At 40.4% G+C, this 21,413-nt stretch overlaps 1 pseudogene; it reads right to left on the reverse strand.

Moving 5' to 3' along the window:
- Positions 1-20,620: 20,620 nt before the first annotated feature.
- Positions 20,621-20,748, reverse strand: LOC120242828 (annotated as a pseudogene).
- Between the last annotated feature and the right edge of the window lie 665 nt (positions 20,749-21,413).

Below are 21,413 nucleotides of genomic sequence, written 5' to 3' on the forward strand. Positions count from 1 at the left end.
GATACAGGAGTGCTGATGCCTAGGGGCACATGGACCCCAATGTTCATAGCAGCACTCTCCACAATAGCCAAAACATGGAAAGACCCTAAGTGTCCATCAACTGATGAATGGATCAAGAAGATGTGGTACATTTATACAATGGAATACTACATGGCAATGAGAAAGAATGAAATCTGGCCATGTGTAGCAACATGGATGGAAATTGAGGGTGTTATGCTGAGTGAAATAAGTCAGGCAGAGAAGGACAGCTACCATATATTTGCACATATAGGTGGATTAGGAGGAAGCTAACGGAGGACCATGAGGGAGAAGAAGGGGAAAAATAGTGGGGGAGAGTGAGGGAGGCAAACCACGAGAGACTCTTGGATGCTGAGAACAAACTGAGGGCTGATGGGGGTGGGGGGAGGGGAAGAGGGGTGATGGGCATGGGGGAGGGCACTTGTGGGGATGAGCCCTGGGTGTTATATGGGAACCAACTTGACAATAAACTATTTAAAAAAATAAATACATGGCAACATTATTTTAAGTAATAATCAGTAGTAACTATATTTTCTTGATTAATTTGTTTTGAAACACACCACAAATTTTAACTTTTGAAGAAGTTCAAATTTTAACTTTTTAAGAAGTTACTCAAGTGCCTTTTTAAAGATACTCAATATAGAGTAAACAAACAGATGGGATATGGAGTAAAATACTTACACTTTTGAAACAAAAATACAATACTTTGTAGTTCATACCATTTAACTGTTTTAAATTGTAAACATAGGAGCATCTGGGTGGCTCATCTGGTTAAGCATCAGACTCTGGGTTTTGGCTCAGGTCATGATCTCACTATTCGTGGGTTCATGCTGACAGTGCACAGGCTGCTTAGGATTCTTTCTCTCTCTCTGCCCCTCCCCCGTGCTTTCTCCTGCGTGGCCACCTGGATGGTTCAGTCGGTTAAACATCCAACTTTGGCTCAGGTCATGATCTTATGGTTTATGGGTTTAAGCCCTGTGTCGGGCTCTCCGCTGTAAGCACAGTGCCTGCTTCAGATCCTCTGTCTCCTCTCTCTCTGTCCCTCCCCAGTTTGTTCTCTTTCTCTCTCAAAACAAAGAAACTTTTAAAAAGGATTAAAACAAATAAATATGTACTAAATTGAAGTTCACATATATATTATTAAAACACAGCAATAGCCACAGGAATTGCTTAAAACTTTGGGCAATGAAAGTCTCTGCCATTGTTCAGGATTACTGGCAGATGGTGAGAATAGAGAGCAGATTGGTTTTAGTCAGTTGTATCACTGTTTTGGGTTCTTTACAGATAAGCACCGCCTTTTTCCTACACTCAGGGTGGGCTGTTCCCACCGCCTGCCCCTGCTATCCGCTGCTCTGCTTTTCTCCTGGTACCCAGTGGGCACTCCGTAAATAATTGTTTCCGTGGAATAGACCTAAATAAACCCAACTAGAGCTTTCAATCGCTCCATACTGTTTAACAAAAGTAAATAAATAAAAATAAGAAAAATGTAAGTTGCCAAGTAAATAAAATCCACTGGCTCAATTAGAATGAAAAATTAATATAAAAACTGCACACAGTAAATTGGAAGCATCAAAAAGACATGTCTTGTTACAATTGATCTTTAGGATTCAATTTCCATTTTTAGTTTTTTTAATGTTTGTTTATTTATTTTTGAGAGAGTGAGAGAGAGAGAGAGAAAAAGCAGGGGAGGGGCAGAGAGAGAGGGAGATAGAATTCCAAGCAGACTCTGCACTGTCAGTGTAGTGCCTGATGCGGGACTTGATCTCACTAACTCTGAGATGATGACCTGAGGAGAAACCAAGAGTTGGACGCTTAACCGACTGAGTCACCCAGGTATCCTAAGATTTAATTTCCAAAGAAGCCTGTACTTCATTGGCCAGAGTCACAATCAAGGGAACTATCAGTCATCAAAATTTGTTACTTTATTTTATATATACATATATATGCATACACATTTATGTATACATACACACATACATATATGTATATATATGAAATGGCAGCTTAGGAAATTTTCGGACAGGTTAGCATTTTGTTCGAAGACATTTTGATTCAGCTCCTTCAGTTACCTTAGCTTAGAGGAGTAGATGATATGATTATAAAAATGGAAGGGAAAAATAGCAAAGAGATGAAATGTGTAATTTAGTCATGTTATTCTTGTTTTTTTCCTTTTGCCTTACATATGGTTTAATTCAAGGACAGCAATATGTTTTAGGAATAGAAAAACAGGGCAATACTACTGTGAGTGCCTGTAGCGTGTGAGTAATAGTCACTTAAGAGTCATCCCTGTTCTGGGGCGCCTGGGTGGCTCAGTCGGTTGAGCATCTGATTTTGGCTCAGGTCATGATCTCATAGTTCATGGGTTTGAGCCCTGCATCGGGTTCTGTGCTGATGGGTCAGAGCCTGGAGCCTGCTTCAAATTCTGTGTCTCCCTCTCTCTCTGTCCCTATCCTGTCTCTCTCTCAAAAATAAATAAACATTAAAAAATTAAAAAAAAAGTCATCCCTGTTCTAAGAGGTTATCATTTATATTGCTTGCTCACTTTTAGTGACTTTGCCAAAATTACTAGCTTCAATTCCAGAACTGAGACTATGAATGTTGGGATTAGGAAAAAAACCATTACAGATACTCATGGGATACTCGTGAGACAAGGTTCTGGTTAGTAGTTTATAAACAGAAGTAATAAGTGAAATTTCTGGAGCATCTCTGTAAAGGGGATAGACGCAGGTGCCATACACACTTTCATGATTCTGACTTGGCCTTCTTTCTCTGAGCAGGGGGCAGAGGAATCACCCCATTTTTTATCTAGAGTGACTTCAAATACTTTCCCAGCGAAGTCAGAAACCTGGTGACAGACATTAGGCAATAATGGCTCCATTTCTTTAGAACTGGTTTTTGTGTCAAGTAAACAGGGATGAATAACATATACATATAGGTAATAAATAAAATTATTTATGGATTTATGATATCTAGGGCACCATCATTTTGGAGGGCTTCTATCTCTATTCATGGTTTCTAGGGTTTTGTGGCCTCTGTTGCCAGGAGAGGGTGGAATGTGAGTTTTTAAGGGCAAGGCCTGGGAGGGACTAACATTACTTATGAAAACATCCCACTGGCCGTTGCCAAATCATATGGCCGCAACCTAGGCTAAGAAGTGTAGACTTCCCATAAGGCCAGAAATACAAAAAAGGAATGGGAATTGTTAAACACAGCACAGTCTTCGCCCTGTAAGTTTATCATCTGATTTCTTGATTTTCGATTTTATATAATACATACTGATTTCCTACTACGGAAGACAAAGGCAGAAGTCACAAACCACTTTCCCCTTAATTACCACTACCTCCCATACTTCCTCCCCTTCCACGCTTCCCTTGTTTCTATTTTTCCAAAAACATTACATCACAATTGCTGGAAAAATATGTATTTAATATGTAAATTTTTATGATGATATAAATAGTGTTTATCGACAAGCCATACATGTGCTGTGACATTTTCTTTGTTGTACACACTTCTGTCTTCCCTGGAGTTAGTTAATAATTTCTGCATTTTCTTTGTTTTTAGTGTAACATGGACTGATTTATCCCTAAATTCACAACAAATGTTTAATTTCCTCTCAGTACTTTCCAACACATCAAGCCAATTACCAGTAAAATGTTTTTGAGAGTGAGGGGAGAGCCTTTCTGGTATCCTCTGTCTGCCTACTCCATCCAGTTTGGACTGGTTTTTCATTAGGCCTGCACAACGCAATCCTTTTTTTCTTTAGATTTATGTATTTTTCAGAGACAGAGACAGCATGAATTGGGGAGGGGCAGAGAGAGAAGGAGAGAAGAGAGAGGGTGAGAGAGAGAATCCCAAGTAGGCTCTGGGCCACAAACCCACAAAACTATGAGATCATGACCTGAGCCAAAACGAAGATTCAGATGCTCAACCTACCCAGGGGCCCTGCACAAGGCCATCTTGAAACTCCTCTTCTGCACCTTTCTGTGAAGTCACCTTACACCTCTCCTGTGCTAGAGGGCCCGTTTTCTGCATCTAATATCTTTTTCTTGTTTTATTTCCTTATCTTGGTGAAGCATCCTCCAGTAGCTTCCAGAGAAGATGCCTTTGAAGTACATCTTTAGGGACTGCATATCCGAAAACGTCTTTATTTTCCTTTCCCCTTCCATCAGTACATTGGCAAGGTACAGAATTCTAGTTTGGAAATCATTTTCCCTCAGAATTTTGCAGGTAATTCTCCACTGTCTTCTGAATTGTAGCTTTCCTTCTGCAAAGTTGGATGCTGTTCTCATGGTCAATATGTTATGTTACCTGTTTTTTTTCTTTTCTTTTCTCTTTCTTTCTTTCTTTTCTTTCTTTCTTTTTAGCTCTGAGGCTTGCTAGGATCTTGTCTTTACCTATGGCATTCTCAAATCTCGCACTCATGTATCAGAGTGTGGGTAACTTTACATCCAGAGTATTTGGGCATTCATATGGAAACTAACATCCTTTGGTTTTGCAAATGTAAAACCATATTTTTATTTTTCTAGTCTCCTCACTCTGTTTTACTGGTTCTCTCTTTCTATACCTCCTGTTTGTAAGGTGTCAGATACCCTAAAGTAATTTTCCAATTTTTTTTCTCTCATATTTTCTAGCTGTTTTCCTTTTGATTCAGTGTCATGGAGAATGACCTCCACTCTGCCTTCCAACATTTCTGCTGGATATTCTTCTCTACTTCAGCGGTCTACATTTCATTTCCAGGGGCTCCTTGTTAGGCTCCGAACTATAAAAATGGCATCCTGTCTTTGTATAGAAGCCAATCTTCTCATGTGCTGCTGAGGATGTTTAAAAACGTGTTTAAAAAGTCTTCCTATGTTCCTCATTTTGTAACCATTTGCTTTGGTCTGTGTCTTTTATGCTTGAGGCTTCACTCAAATGCTAAGAATTCTTGGCTGCTATTTACATATACACAATACAGGCACACAAGTGTGGGCTGACAGCTTTACATCTATGGGGTGGGGGTGGGTCGTTTAGGCATATTTTCCCTTAGTTTTTAGTAGTTCTGCCTAGTACACCAACAGTGACTTCCCAGCCGTAGCGTCACAGTGTAATCACCTGGGTAGCTTTAAAACTAATAACTCACAAGGTGTTATCTTCAGATAAAATGATTACATTGCTTCGCAGGGAAGCCTGGGTATTGGGATTTTTCAAAAGTTCCCCAGATGATACAAATATGCAGTCAAGGTTGAGAGTCACTGTGATAGAAAGTACTGGTTCAACTTCGCCAGAGAAGAGGCCTCCTGTCTCCTAGGGGTCCTTAAAAATGCAGAGAATAGGGACACCCAGGTGACTAATTCGGTTAAGCGACTCACTGTTGATTTTGTCTCAGGTCATGATCTCATGGTTCGTAGGATCGACCCCTGAGTAGGGTTCCAGAGTCAGTATGAGGCCTGCTTGGGATTCTCACTCCCTCTCTCTGCCACTCCCCTGCTCGCTCACATGCACATGTGCGTGCATGCTTTCTCTCTCTCTCTCTCTGAAAATAAACAAATAAAAGTACAAAGAGTCATGCTGAACTTATGGGTTTAGATGTAAACTCTTTGGTCACTCAGCACATCCAGGTGAATAAAGCCCCCACGATGTGGCCTAGAACTTACAGGGCTTGTGGTCGGGTTAACCCACACAGGAGCTCTCCCTGCCACACCGGGCTGATCCTTACTGAAAAAGAGCACATTGTTCCTAAACTAGAGGAGGAGGTAGCACAGGAGAAAAAGATATCCCAGAAAACACTGAGGGAATAAAAACTTATGGCCGGAAAATAAATTCTGCATAAAACAAATGCAAATAAAAGTAAAAACAGAAAAAAGAAACTCTGAGTATACACACTCATGGACATGGCCAAATACACACACACACACACACACACGCGCGCGCGCGCATATTGGGCCTGTTAGGCAGAAGATACACAACTAGCTATTCAAATATCACTGCAGATCCAAGAAGCAAATCTAAAACGTTGTTAACCTAGAGGAGAAAGCAGGAAACAACCTCCTTGACCTCAATCACAGCAATTTTTTACTTGACACATCCCTAAAGGCAAGGGAATCAAGAGCAAAAATGAACTACTGGGACCTCATCAAGGTAAAAACCTTCTGCATGGCAAAGGAAACAATCAATAAAACTAACAGGCAACTGAAAGAATGGGAAAAGATAGTTGCAAATGACATATCAGATAAAGAGCTAGTATCCAAAATCTATAAGGAACTCACCAAACTCCACACCCAAAAAACAAACAACCCAGTGAAGAAATGGGCAGAAGAAATGAACAGACACTTCTCCAAAGAGGACATCCAGATGGCCAACAGACACATGAAACCATGCTCAGCGTCCCTCCTCATCAGGGAAATGCAGATCAAAACCACACTGAGATACCACCTCACGCCGGTCAGAGTGGCTAAAGTGAACAAATCAGGAGACTCTAGATGCTGGCGAGGATGTGGAGAAACGGGCACCCTCCTACACTGTTGGTGGGAATGTAAGCTGGTACAGCCCCTCTGGAAAACAGTGTGGAGGTTCCTCAAAAAATTAACACTAGAACTCCCCTAGGACCCAGCAATAGCACTGCTAGGAATTTACCCAAGGGATACAGGAGTGCTGATGCCTAGGGGCACATGGACCCCAATGTTCATAGCAGCACTCTCCACAATAGCTAAAACATGGAAAGAGCCTAAGTGTCCATCAACTGACGAATGGATCAAGAGGATGTGATATATTTATACAATGGTATACTACATGGCAATGAGAAAGATGAAATCTGGCCATGTGTAGCAATGTGGATGGAACCTGAGGGTGTTATGCTGAGTGAAATAAGTCAGGCAAAGAAGGACAAATATCATATGTTTGCACGTATAGGAGGATTAGGAGGAACTTAACGAAGGACCGTGGGGGAGAAGAAGGGGGGAAATAGTGGGGGAGGGGGAGGGAGGCAAACCATGAGAGACTCTTGAATGCTGAGAACAAACTGAGGGCTGATATAGGGTGGGGGAGAGGGGAAGGGGGGTGATGGGCAGGGAGGAGGGCACTTGTGGGGATGAGCACTGGGTGTTATATGGAAACCAATTTGACAATAAACTATGAAAGAAAAAAAAATAAAACACTATTAATGGTTTCACTGAGTACTCATTATGTGACTATCTCTGGGCTGTGGACGTGCCAGAAAAATCCCCTGCAAATGAACTTTTAATATTGAAACTGTCGTTTGGAGAACATCTAGGAAACAATAAGAGTCCATATCTCATAGGTGAAATGATAGAAATTATGTGTTTTTGCTGGACATACCCATACTTGATCGTGGGGGTCCTCATTATTTTATTTTCCCTTTTCCATTCAGGGAATTCTGGCAAGGGTATCTGCTAGAACTCCCAGATCTTGCCCCAAACCTCCCTGATGGAAGAGCAGTGCTGTGAGAAATGATAATATCGAAACAAAACTTGGATGGCTCAGCCAGGGAGGGCTTCTCTGAGGAAGTGAAAACCGAGCAGAAATCCGAAGCCTGAGTAAGAAATGGTGAGGTGAGGAAGGTGAGGAGTAAGCCTAAGCATATGTACCACAGACATTTAACTTTGTCCCTCCCAGAACAACAGTGAAATGGCAATAAGAATAAAATGGCAGAATCCACAAGAACAAAAGGACAAGGATGCAGTGACAGATGAACCACTGCAGCCACGTGCTGGAAGGTGGAAAGAAGATGGTGACTAATAACTGGCCGAGAAGACCCAAGAAAGACAGTGTGGGTAGCAAGAGCTAGAAACTAACTGATGGATGCTACAGAAATCCTGAAAGGTTCTGAAATTATAGGCTTGAAGTACTAATTAGGGCCTGAGCACACCAACTTCACCAGTGTAGGGACAGAACGGCACACATTGCATCTACAAAGGGACATCTTGCAGATACTTGGTGGCTCTTCAGATATGCATACCCTTGAAGGCCTAGGCAGTTTCCTGTGTGCTCTTAAAGGGAACATAAAGATTTAAGCCTCTTGATTTCATGCTTTTGTAGGGTTTCCTGACACAAGTGAACAGCAAACCATGTTCAGAGATCACCTCAGGTCACTTACAGGAAGTGCTACACTTACAATTTCCAAGGATAGGATTTTTGTATCGTTCTTGATTTTTTTTTAAACTAAACTTTTAAAATATATTTATATATATTTTTATTATATATATTTTATATATATACAATTTTTAATATAAATATTTAATATATATTAAAAATTATATATTTTTAATATATATATTTAGACAGACGACACAAAGATACAAAACGGTATAACACGGAAAGCTTTTCGGTCTCTAACCACTCAGTTCCCCTAGAGTCAACAAGATCCATCTCTCCCAGAAACATGTAAACTTATAAATTTTATACTTCTTAAACACACGTGGCAGGCAAGATGACATACACCCTTTCGTGTCTTACTTTTTACACTTTACCATACATACATCTTAGAGGTCATCCCACACTCTCACATAGAGCGGATTCATTTTTTTCTAATGCTTGTACCATATTCCCCTGGGTGGATATATCATAATGTCCTCAGCTGATCCCTTATTAACAGATATATCTGGAAAGTTCTTTAATAACCTCGTTTTATTTGTACATCATAATGATTTGATACATACTGCAAAATGATTACTTTAGTAAATTGAGTTACTGTCCATCACCACACATAGTTAAAATTATGTTTTCTTGTGATGGGATCTTTTAAGATCTACTCTCAGCAACTTTCAAATTTGCAATTCAGTGTGATTAACTACAGGTGCCATGCTGTACATCCTCAGGACTTGTTTACTTTCTAACTGTAGGTTTGTACCTTTGACCCCCTTTACGCATTTTGTCCCCTACCCCTATGCCCCACCCCCCAGTTTGGCAACCACCAATATGTTCTGTTTTAGATTCCACATGTAAGTGAGATCCTACAGTACTTACCTTTCTCTGGCTGACTTATTTCACTTTGCATAATGCCCTCGATCCGTGCTGTCACAAACACACATATGAAAATACTGTGTTTTCAGTATTGCTCTTACAAATGGCATGACAATAATAAAGCCGTATAGCCAATATGTGCTTTTCATCAATCTCACTTGATGTCTAAATGATCTTATAAAAGGTAAAATGACATTCTTAAAAAAAAAAACACACTACGGTTACAACATGGTGAATACACTGTGGGAGGTAAGAGTGTAAGCAGAGAAACGAGGCAGGAGGCTGTTACACTAGTCCAGGTGACAGAATGATATCAGCCTGTCCTAGAGTCACAGCAGAGGGGCCAAGTTGCACATTTTATTTGAAGTAGGTAAACTTGCCATCAAGGGCTTTGGATATGCAAAACGAGAGTGAACAAGTGAAATGTATGTTGGGAACTTGTATTTGGAAGCCATTGGCAAATAGATGGAAAGTGACTCCAGGCATCAGATTGGATCACTAATGGGGAGAACATGGGGTGAGATCAGTAGAGGCCCAAAGGCTAGGCTCAGAGAAAGCACAACATTTGTACCATCGGGAGAAGAGAATAAATTATCTAAGGAAAATAGAAGGGAATATTCAGAGAACTAGGAATAAAATCAGGAGAATATATTGTCATGATCTCCAAGGAAACAGTGCTTCAAAAAGGAGGAAATCACCAACATGCTTTTTTAATTAAAAAAAAAAAATACTAAGAGAAAGATTTCTCCTGTACTTTATCCAAGGCCTTGACAGCCCACTTAACTTTCTCTTTCATATCACTTTTCCTTTTGGTTTGTAACTCATTTAAACATGTGGTTATTTAGGTAATTCTGTCTCCCCACTAGAATGTAAGCTCTGCGAAGGCAACAATAATGAGCAGGTCACTCACCAGCACCTAGCTGATGATGAATGTGTCTGATGAGTGCTTCTCACCAGCATCTTGCATAGAGCTTGGCAAACACTAGGTGGTAAAATATTAATGGAAGAAGTGATAGATCAAAATGAGGCAGGAAACATGTCAGTGGGTATAATAACTGAAGTCAATGGTTACCTCACCATAAGGGATTCTGGTAGAGAGATTGGGAGGGCAGCCAGATGAGATAGGTAGAGGAGAATGTGAGAGATGAGAGCAGGGGAAGCAAGTATAGACAACTCGACTGAAAAGTGTGGCTGTGAAGGAGGATAGAAATGCGGCAGGAACTGGAAAGCAAAGTAGAACGGAAGGAGGCAGAATGGTATTTTCACTGTGATATATCAATTCATATAGCTACCTGTCCTGTCCCAGAAACAATGTTTTTCTCTTATAGTGTAGGGAGAACCCGGCAAGCCTGGGGTGGCTCAGTTGGTTTAGCATCAACTTCACCTCATGATCTCACGGTTTGTGGGTTCGAACCCCATCGGGCTCTGTGCTGACAGCATGGAGCCTGGAGCCTGCTTCAGATTGTGTCTCCCTCTCTTTCTGCCCTTCTCCCACTCACTCTCTGTCTCTCTCTGTGTCTCAAAAAAAAAAAATTTTAAAAAATAAAAAAAACAAAACAAAGTAGGAAGAATCTGATTGTTTCTATTAGTATCAGACATTCTCCAACCTGAGCATCTCCTTTGTGCCCTTTATAACAATTAAAATGGTACAAGGCACTGAAGACTGTGAATTTGTATCCTTTCTCAGTGGAGACAATGCAATTAGATGTAGTCAGATGTTAGAGGTTCCGGGATAGGGTTCACGCGGCTCTCTCTGGAGGGGTATATTCGATAACCTGGGGCGCTGCCATCTACTTCCCCTCTCCTATAATTTAACCATCCAAAAGTCCAAAATGCTTTTTTTACTTGTAATGCAAGACTGTAAGTGAATATATTTGAGATCATTTTAAATTCTCTAATAATATTACAGCATTAAAAGACCTCACTGGAATTTTGAGTAAATGTAAAGGTAATTGACTACATTTATGTGATAGTTTCCCTGAGTATCAAGCTGAAGTCAGGACTGCAAGCGTATTCTCAGTTACCTGCTCTTTCTGTAGGAATATCTTACTAATTTTGTTTAAAAAATTTTTAAATATATTTTTAAATTTATTTATTTATTTATTTATTTATTTATTTATTTATTTAGAGATGGTGTGAGCGGGTGAGCGGCAGAATCTGAAGCAGGCTCCAGGCTCTGAGTTGTCAGCACAGAGTCCAGGGCAGGGCTCAAACTCATGAACTATGAGATCATGACCTGAGCTGGAAATCGGATGCTTAACCGACTGAGCCACTCAGGCACCCCAGGGTATCTTACTAATTTTGAAGCTAAAATCTATGTTTCTATGTTCTGATCACCTTAGTTGTTAAGCATTCCGTATGGAACAATGGTGCAAGAAATTATCTCTAGAACTGTACGAATACTGGAGCAGAGTTAACGGCTCATCAGTGTGAAGTCTGTGCCTGCACTAGTTACGAATTTAGCAGGTAGGAGCCAGCTGCAGGAAGACCTGACCTGTTTAGAATGAACTGGATTCTGCCTTTGAGGATCATGAGAATTTTATATTCCAATAATGTGAGTCATCTTTAGCTTTTTCTGGAGTTCATTCACCTCTGCCACTTTTTCAAAGGATATATTCTTCAAACATTTTCATCTGCAATTAATCATGACTTGCAGACTCTAAGGTGAATAGAATAATGGCTATAAGCTCAGGCTGGTTTCAACTTCATTTAAATTATTTTCTGAATTGCTTATGTGCCCTGTCAGCCATGACTGTTCCCTTTCAGATACCATTATTATTATACTTTCTGCTTTCAGGAGATGGAGATAGTAAAGCTATAGATACTGTTAGAACAATTTTAGCAAACATATTCAACTGTCATTCCCAGATGTGCCAACAATGAATCTGAATTTTATAATTTTATTTTTTTCCTCTGCTTTTTCTGATGTCTGATGTCTGCCTCAAAGACTTGGGGATTATGCTACTTGTCACCTGGGTGTCCTTGAATGAGTTACTCTAACGAACCTTGTTCTCTAAAAATTAGAGATAATAATAGCGAGCTCATGGAATTTTGAAAAGGAAAAAATGTGTCCAAAATAATAAGAACTTGGCTCTTGAAAAGTATCAAGAATTTCATACACATTTAGCTCAAGATGGATTATTTCCTGGAAATTAATAAACATGTGCTTAACTGTGTTACTGATCCTAAAATAATATATGCTCAGTGTGGAAAACGTGATAAATTAAAAAAAACATAAATTAAGACCATCTGTAGCACTACCAGACAGTATAATCATGACTAACACATGGATGTGTTAAATGGGAAAAAAAAGTAGATAAAGTCCTGAGCCCTACAGCCTAGTACTGAAGTGCTCAAAAAACAACTATATTATAGTCAGATATATGTAACTGGTATAAAAACACACATACAGTGCAATAAGGTGATAAAAGATAGCCCTTTAGAACATCTACATTTTATCTCTATGTATATTTCTTTACCTACAAATACATCTACATCATCAGGGATAATATGGTTCAAAGTGGCAGGCCAATCTTTTGGTGGACACTGAAGATTTTCTTCTGGAAGTAGGACTAATTTATTCATCTCACATCACAGGGCACTATCACAGCCTGGTGCAAGGCGACTGGGGGGCTAACATCTGAGGGGCGGGCATATTCTCCTCTCCTCTGTTCTTGACAATTCAGAGAAATGAAAAATCTCTCTCACTGTAGTGTTTTTGTCTAACAGGGTTTTTGTACAGATTAGGATTACCAAGGATGGGGAGGGTAGTGGAAGGGGTGTAACCGCCGGGTACCGTGAGCTTGCTTTGGTATAAAGGGAAGCAAGTCACCACAGTGCAGGCAGTGCTATTCCCTATATCCGGTGGGCTTGCTTTGACCCGTATGAATTACACAGGCTCTAACCGTGCATAGGAACCTTGAGACTCAGTAACTTGTTTGGGGGCACCAGACTCATGACATCATCAGTCTCTGGAGACATCTGCCACTCCCTCTGTTGAGTGATCTCAGGCAGGTTATACTACCTCTCTGAGCTGCGATGTCCTTAAATCAAGACTCTGGCTTGCAACTGATGACAACTTAATATAAAGTTGGGTACATAAGAAGGAAATGTATTATCTCTCAAATAATATGAGGATAACTAACATCTGTTGAGAACTCTGTTTGCTGAAGCATATTTTAAGTGTAATTGCTTATTTAATCTGTCCACAGTTTTATACAGCAGGTTCTATCATTATTTCTGTTTTACAGAAAAGGAAACCAAGGCATTGAGGCAGTACCCAAAAGTACGCAGTTAGTAAGCATGAAGCTGGGACTCAAATTGATAGCCGATAATAAACAGCTGTTGAATAAACACATGTGCTGCCAAAAAGTAATCAGTGTAAATAGATCAGTTGTCTGGAAGTAATAAAACATTGACAAAGCCAAAAGCATCATTTTGTTTTCATATGATCCACTTAGTTTATTTCTGTTTCACAGTAACAGCAGGATCCTTATCCTCTCCTAGCTTTGGTTTCTGGTCACCGGACAAGCCAAGGCACTAAAAGGCTCTATCATGACTGGGATTAACACGTGAAGTGGGTTCTACAGATCAGGAATCAATAGCCCCATATCATTTATGAGATGGTCAGCAAAGAAATTATTCAGTTTCGGTATAACTGCTATTTAAGACGCATGTGGAGCGCAAGGCCTTTCAATAATGAGAAAAATACATGGTGAGTTGAAAACAGCCAGGAGGATTTGCCCCTACTTACAAAGAGATCTCTGTATTTCATTCAACGTATTCTTTTTTTTTTCCCCTCTCCAAACTGAACTATTTATTTGAAAAGTCGCCATTGCATTTGTAAGTTAGAGTTTTCTTTTTATTTATTATTTATTTTCAGCTGGCTGCTGCATTTTATTTTTTAATTTTTTTTTATTTTTTACAAATAGTTTATTGTCAAATTAGTTTCCACATAACACTCAGTGCTCATCCCCACAAGTGCCCTCCTCCATGCCCATCCCCCCTCCCCCCACATCCATCAGTCCTCAGTTTTTGTCAGCATTCAAGAGTCTCTCATGGTTTGCCTCTCTCCCTTTCCCCCACCATTTCCCCCCTTCTTCTCCCCCTTGTTCCTCAGTTAAGTTCCTCCTAATACGTGCAGACATATATTTGTCCATCTCTGCCTGACTTATTTCGCTCAGCATAACACCCTCAAGGTCCATCCATGTTGCTACACATGGCCAGATTTCATTGTTTCTCATTGCCATGTAGTATTCCATGGTATAGATAAACCATATCTTTTTTATCCATTCGTCCGATGATGGACACTTAGTCTCTTTCCATGTTTTAGCTATTGTGGAGAGTGCTGCTATGAACATTGGGGTCCATGTGCTCCTATGCCTCAGCATTTCTGTATCCCTTGGGTAAATTCCTAGCAGTGCTATTGCTGGGTCATAGGGGAGTTCTATTGTTAGTTTCCTGAGGAATCTCCACACTGTTTTCCAGAGGGGCTGTACCAGTTTACATTCCCACCAACAGAGCAGAAGGGTGCCCGTTTCTCCACATCCTCGCCAGCATCTAGAGTTCTCTGATTTGCTCATTTTAGCCACTCTGACAGGCGTGAGGTGGTATCTCAGTGTGGTTTTGATTTGTATTTCCCTGATGAGGAGGGACGCTGAGCATGGTTTCATGTGTCTGTTGGCCACCTGGATGTCCTCTTTGGAGAAGTGTCTGTTCATATCTTCTGCCCATTTCTTCACTGGGTTGTTTGTTTTTCGGGTGTGGAGTTTGGTGAGTTCCTTATAGATTCTGGATATCAACCCTTTATCTGATATGTCATTTGCAACTATCTTTTCCCATTCCGTTGGTTGCCTATTAGTTTTGTGGGTTGTTTACTTTGCTGTGCAGAAGCTTTTAATCTTGATGAGGTCCCAATCGTTTATTTTTGTTCTTGATTCCCTTGCTTTTCATTCAACGTATTCTTACCTCTTTATGCTTTGTCTTCTTCCAAAAGGAATTTGAAATGTATGAGGCATTTTTCTAAGGTTCTAAGTCTTTTCTAAAAAGGCCACCTTGTAATAAAATCTTCTGCATAGTGAAGGAAACAATCCACAAAACTAAAAGGCAACTGATGGAATGGGAGAATATATTTGTAAATGACATATCAGATAAAGGGTTAGTATCCAAAATCTATAAAGAACTTACCAAACTCAACACCCAAAAACCAAATAATCCAGTGAAGAAATGGGCAGTAGACATGAATAGACACTTTTCCAAAGAAGACATCCAGATGGCCAACAGACACATGAAAAGATGCTCAATATCATGGATCACCAGGGAAATATAAATCAAAATCACAATGAGATACCACCTCACACCTGTCAGAATGGTTAAAATTAACAACTCAGGAAATAAGATATGTTGGCAAGGATGCAGAGAAAGGGGAACCCTCTCGCACTGTTGGTGGGAATGCAAACTGGTGTAGCCACCCTGGAAAACAGTGTGGAGGTTTCTCAAAAAGTTAAAAATAGAACTACCCTACAACCCAGCAATTCCACTACTAGGTATTTACCCAAAGGATACAAAAATGCAGAATCGAAGTGGTATATGCAGCCTGATGTTCACAGCAGCGGCATCAACAATAGCCACACTGAATGTCCAATGACAGATGAATGGATAAAGAAGATACACACACACACACACACACACACACAATGGAGTATCACTCAGCCATCAAAAAGAACGAAATCTCGCCATTTGTGACATGGATGGAGCTAGAGTGTATTATGCAACTGAAATAAGTCAGTCAGAGAAAGACAAAACCATATGATTTCACTCATGTGGAATTTAAGAAACAAAACAGATGAACATATGGGAGGGTGGAAAAAAGAAGAGAGAGAGGGAAACAAACCACAAGAGACTCTTAAATACAGAGAACAACTGAGAGTTGATGGAGGGAGGTGGATGGGGGATGGGTTCGATAGGTGATGGGTATTAAGCAGGGCAGTTGTGTTGAGCACGGGTGTTACAGGCAGGTGATGAATCACTAAATTCTACTCCTGAAACCAATATTACACTATATGTTAACTTACTACAATTTAAATAAAAGTTTGAAAAAAAAGCCCACCTTGCGGGTGCCCCATTTAGAATATAAGATAACAGAAAGTTATCAAAATGCCAAGCTAAAATGTGCACATACTAAAAGTATGAAAGAGATAACAGTAAAAAGCAAGTAAAGTAAAAGCATAAAATTACAAACAGACTAAATTACCACAAGGGAGAGAGAAAGTACCGTAGCTAAATTATAATAACTAACAACAGTATAGAATTCCCTGAGGATCAATATTGCAATAATTCATTGAATGACTACCGTGTAGTAAATACTTTTCATTTATCAACATGAACAACTTTTTAATGTGTCTTTTACGTGCCAGGCTCAGTTCTGGGAGCTAGGGATACAAGAGTATAAAATACCTTGTCCTCATAGAGGTTACATTTTAGCAGGGGGTGCACAAAGAAGTAAGAAGGTGGAATACACAGTATATTAGGTAGCAATCAGCCTCTCAACAGTTTTAAGAAGTGAGAGTTATTTTCTCACATTTCACAAGAGGAACATATAAACTAGGTTAGCTATAATTTCTCGCTGCCTATTTTATTTGAAATCTATAGTATTTTAACATTTACACAGTATTCCTGAAACAATTCCTTGCAACTTAAATGGGAGGTAGACTTATTTATATTGGAAATGTCACCTATAGAGCATTCAATAGGATTTTTCTGCCAAAGGGCACTGAGAGCTAATTAACTAATCAAGCATAGTTCACTGAATAGTAAACCAGGACTTTGTATCTTTTTCAATATTTTTATTTTTATTTTTTTAAATTTATTTCTAGGAGAGAGAGAGAGACAGCGTGAGCAGGGGAGGGTCAGAGAGAGAGGGAGACACAGACTGAAACAGGCTCCAGGCTCTGAGCTGGCAGTCAGCACAGAGCCCGACGCGGGGCCCGAACCCACGAACCGCGAGATCATGACCTAAGCGAAAGTCGGACGCTCAACCGACTAAGCCACCCAGGCGCCCCACTTCTTCAATGTTTTACCTTGATCTCACAATACCGGTGACCCTCAAAACCTGGAAAGTACAGCACTCAAGTGAAACAACTGCTAGACTTTTTGTTGTAAGGTCTAGAAAGTTCGGTAACTTTTTTATATTCTCTCAAACATGCTGTGGCTTTATCTACTTTTAATTATTTTACTGAAGAAAAAAATCACTCTAACTGTATGTCAAAATGTTAACTTGAAGGGTACTTAAGACATCAAAATATTTCCCCAAACTTTCTTGATGTTGCCACAGTGGCAAGTGCTGCTGCTTACCCAATCAACGCCCATTCCCCTCCCCAAAGTTCCTTGAGGGAAAAGCACAACTTACATACTAGAGGCTGATAGAGGCCATTAATGCAATTTATCCACCATGGACCACACAGTTTGAGTCGTATCCTGGGTTCTTTCACACGCCGCCTATATTCTGGCCATAACGGAACTTTCCAGCTTCCTGAGATATGTCATGTTCCTCCAGGTCTCTTTGTGTTCACATGATGTTCCATCTACATGGAACATGTTTCTTCCACATCTTAACTTGGCTAAAGCGTTACCACGCTGAACCCAGCTCGGGCTCTCCGTCCTTCAGGTTGGGATGGATGGTCTTATCACGAGTTTCTACAGCCCCCAGGGCAATACCTTCTCCTGGCAGGTAACGTGTTTCATAAACATGCATGTAATACTTACTCTGTGCCAGGAACTGTTCTAAGTGCTTTACGGTGATCGATTCTCTTAATCCTAGCAATCCTGTGACACACATCCATTGTTATCACACTGTTTTATAACCACTGCCAAGTTTGTTATCTTCTGCATCCTACTACAAGGGCTGGATTATGTTACAGCCCCCGGCTCATAGTAAGGCTTCGATATGGCCTTGCTGAATGAATGTATTTGTTTATCAGCTATATAAAAAGTCACTCAGAGTTAAGGTAAGTTTAGATGATACTGGAGTAGAGGATCGGGAGAGAGTTCGCATATGTGTTTCTGAGGGCAAAATGAACACAGCTCTGTGCCAGAAGATACTGTGTAAACAGGAGGCCCCCGAAGGGCAACCGAAAGGAAGAGGGAGCAGCAAACATGAACAAGAGAACAAACACAAGCCTTACCAACTTCACAATTTTGTCCAGCATCATCTCTGAGGACAAGGCTAAGTAACCCAAGGCCAGGGAGTTATATTTCCTAGGCTGCCGGGGAATCTAGAGACCTTCAGTCTGTAACAAACAGGGAATTATTAGGCTGAGGAAACTAGATGCCACTTCTACCCTTTGGGGGGATGACAGCTGACTTGCTGAAAAGCTGCAAGTCTTCCCGACCGTGAAAGGCTTCTGGAGAGGACTATACGCCACCTCCGCCATCAGCCTGTTTCAGAGTTTGTTCTGACTTGTAGCTAACTTGGGTTTCTGAGGAATTTTGGAGCTGATTTTTATAGAGGTGTTTTTTTTTTAATAGATTAATTATTTTGAGAGAAAGAGAAAGCATGCACAAGTGGGGAGAGGGGCAGACAGAGAGGGAGAGAATCCCAAGCGGGCTCTGGGCTGTCAGCATAGAGGCCAATTTGGGGCTCGATCTCACTAACTGAGATTATGACCTGAGCTGAAATCAAGAGCTGGATGCCTAACCGACTGAGCCACCCAAGTGTCCCAGAGCTAATTTTTAAAATATTTTTTTGGTAGTGATTGAAAATGATCAAAATGTTCAATGAATTCTCCATATTTGTACAGGATATTTTCTTAAATTCCTACAATGCACAAGACTTCTGATCACTCACCCTATAAATTAAGAGTAGCTGGGTGCCTAGGTAGCTCAGTCAGTTCAGCATCTGACTTAGGCTCAGGAAATGATCTCAAGGTTTGTGAGTTCAAGCCCCGTGTCAGGCTTTGTGCTGTTAGTGTGAAGCCTGCTTCAGATTCTGTCTCCCTCTCTCTCTGCCTCTCCCTTGCTAGCACTCTCTCTCTCAAAAATAAATAAACATTAAAAAATGAAAAATGTATAGCTAACATTTACTTTTAGTCAGGTACAGCATTTCACATGGAAAAAAAATCTCATTTAACCCTCCCATAATGGTGTTAGGTGTTATTATTAACCTAATTTTGTAGATAAGAAAACTCAGTATTACAGAGGATGAGCAACTTGTATAATTTGCCAAATGAATATGAGATTAATTTTCCCCTAATTTTTTTTATCCCCTGTGCCCTTATAAAGACAGAATCATTGATTAGGGTTAAGTCTGGGACTAGCTCTGGGAATTCAATTATTAAAAATGATGATTTCTGGATCCCAAACACAGATAATCTCTTATGTAATAAAATTTCCTCCCATAAAGACGAGGGATTCATTAGTTGTTGTTTTTTTTTGTTTTTTAATTTTAGCAGACTCTCCAAACATGGTCTATCCAGGAACTTAAATGTTCACTTTTTACATGTGGGTAAGCTAGCGGTATTTTAAGAGCGCTTATCCTTGGAAATGCAAATCAAAAGCCCGAGGAGCTACCCTGTGATGCCCACGAGGGTGGCCACAACGGAAACTATACGGAACACCAGTGCAGTTAACGATGAGGAGCCCTGGGAACCCTCATGTATTGCTGGTGGCGATCTGAAATGCCCCAGGCACTTTGAAGAAAACTTTGGGCAACGCTCAAACATTTAAGCACAGAGTTACCATACAACCCATTAATTCAACTTCTGGGTAGACAGAATGAGAGGAATTTAAAACACCTGTGTTCACACAAAGTCCGTTGCAATATTTTTCATTATAGTCAAAGGGTGGAAACAACCAAACTGTCCGACTAGAGAAGAGATAAACAAAATCTGGCACATCCATACAATGGAATATTATTCAGCTATGAAAAGAAATGAAGTACTGACGCCTGCTACAATAAATGAGTAAACTTTGACAACATTATGGTAAACGAAAGAAGAAATGAGTGTCACAAAAGATTGCGTATTGTATGATTCCATTTATATGGAATGGTCTGACTAGGCAAATCTATACAGATGAAAAATAGATTAGTGCTTGCCCAGGAATGGAGGGATGGGGAAATGGGAGGAGACTACTAACGGATATGGGGTTTCTTTTCAGGGTGATGAAAGTGTTCAAAGTGTGATGCAAGCACAATTCTGTGGACATATTAAAAGCCACTGAACTGTATAGTTTAAAAAACTTTTTTTAAACTTTTATTCAGTATTGAGAGACAGAGAGACAAGAGCACAAGTGGAGGAGGGGCAGAGAGAGAGGGAGACACAGACTCTGAAGCAGGCTCCAGGCTCTGAGCTGACGGCACAGAGCCTGACGACGGGCTCAAACTCTCGAACCATGAGACCATGACCTGAGCTGAAGTCAGGTGTTTAACCTACTGAGGCACCCTGGTGCCCCAGAACTGTACATTTTAAATGAGTGAATTCAAAGGGATGCCTGGGTGGCTCAGTCAGTTGAGTGTTCGACTTCAGCTCAGGCTATCATCTTGCAGTGTGTGGGTTCGGGCCCTGCAACGGGCTTGGTGTTGACAGCTCAGAGCCTGGAGCCTGTTTCAGAGTCTGTGTCTCCCTCTCTTTCTGCCCCCTCCGTCAAAAAAAATTTTTTTAATTAAAAAAATAAATCAGTGAATTTATGGCATTTCAATAAAGCTATTTTTTTAATTAGCAATAATCGCGCCTCGGATAAACCTCATTGGCTACGATACTGCCACTGCGCAAAGCTATTAAAGCTATTTTTTTAAAAGTCTTTATTCACCTTCACTCCCAACAAAACGTAATAACATTCGATCATCTGATAGAGTACACAGCAAAGATACAAGAGTTTTGCTGTATTGTTTTACTCAGTACAGTTCACCTCAGTTCGTTGTTTGGTGTGAAGCAAAACAAGAAAAAGAATTCTCAGTGCCGGGGTATTGGGGGGGGCGGATGACAGAAAACATCACCCCTTCTCCCAGAAGCACAGATGGCTGCTCTGTCCATTACACTAGGAAGGAACTAGAATGTGTCATGCTAAGCAAAATAAGCAGTCAGAGAAAGACAGACACCATATGATTTCACTCATGTGGGGACTTCAAGAAACATAACGGATGAACATCGGGGAAGGGAAGAAAGAATAAGATAATAACAGAGAAGGAGGCAAACCATAGAAGACTCTTAAATACAGAGATCAAACTGAGGGTTGCTGGAGGGGAAGGGGTGGGGTGATGGGCAAAATGGGTGAGGGGATAAAGGAGGGCACTTACTGGGATGAGCACTGGGTGTTAATGTGAGTGATGGATCACTCAATTCTACTCCTGAAACCAAGATTACATTGTATGTTAACTAACTAGAATTTAAATAAATAAAAATAAAGAACTCACACAAAGAGGACCAAGTTGGGAAATGTTC

The sequence above is a fragment of the Hyaena hyaena genome, unplaced genomic scaffold, assembly GCF_003009895.1.
Source record: "Hyaena hyaena isolate Hyena2069 unplaced genomic scaffold, ASM300989v1 scaffold_318, whole genome shotgun sequence".
Taxonomy (NCBI): Eukaryota; Metazoa; Chordata; class Mammalia; order Carnivora; family Hyaenidae; genus Hyaena; species Hyaena hyaena.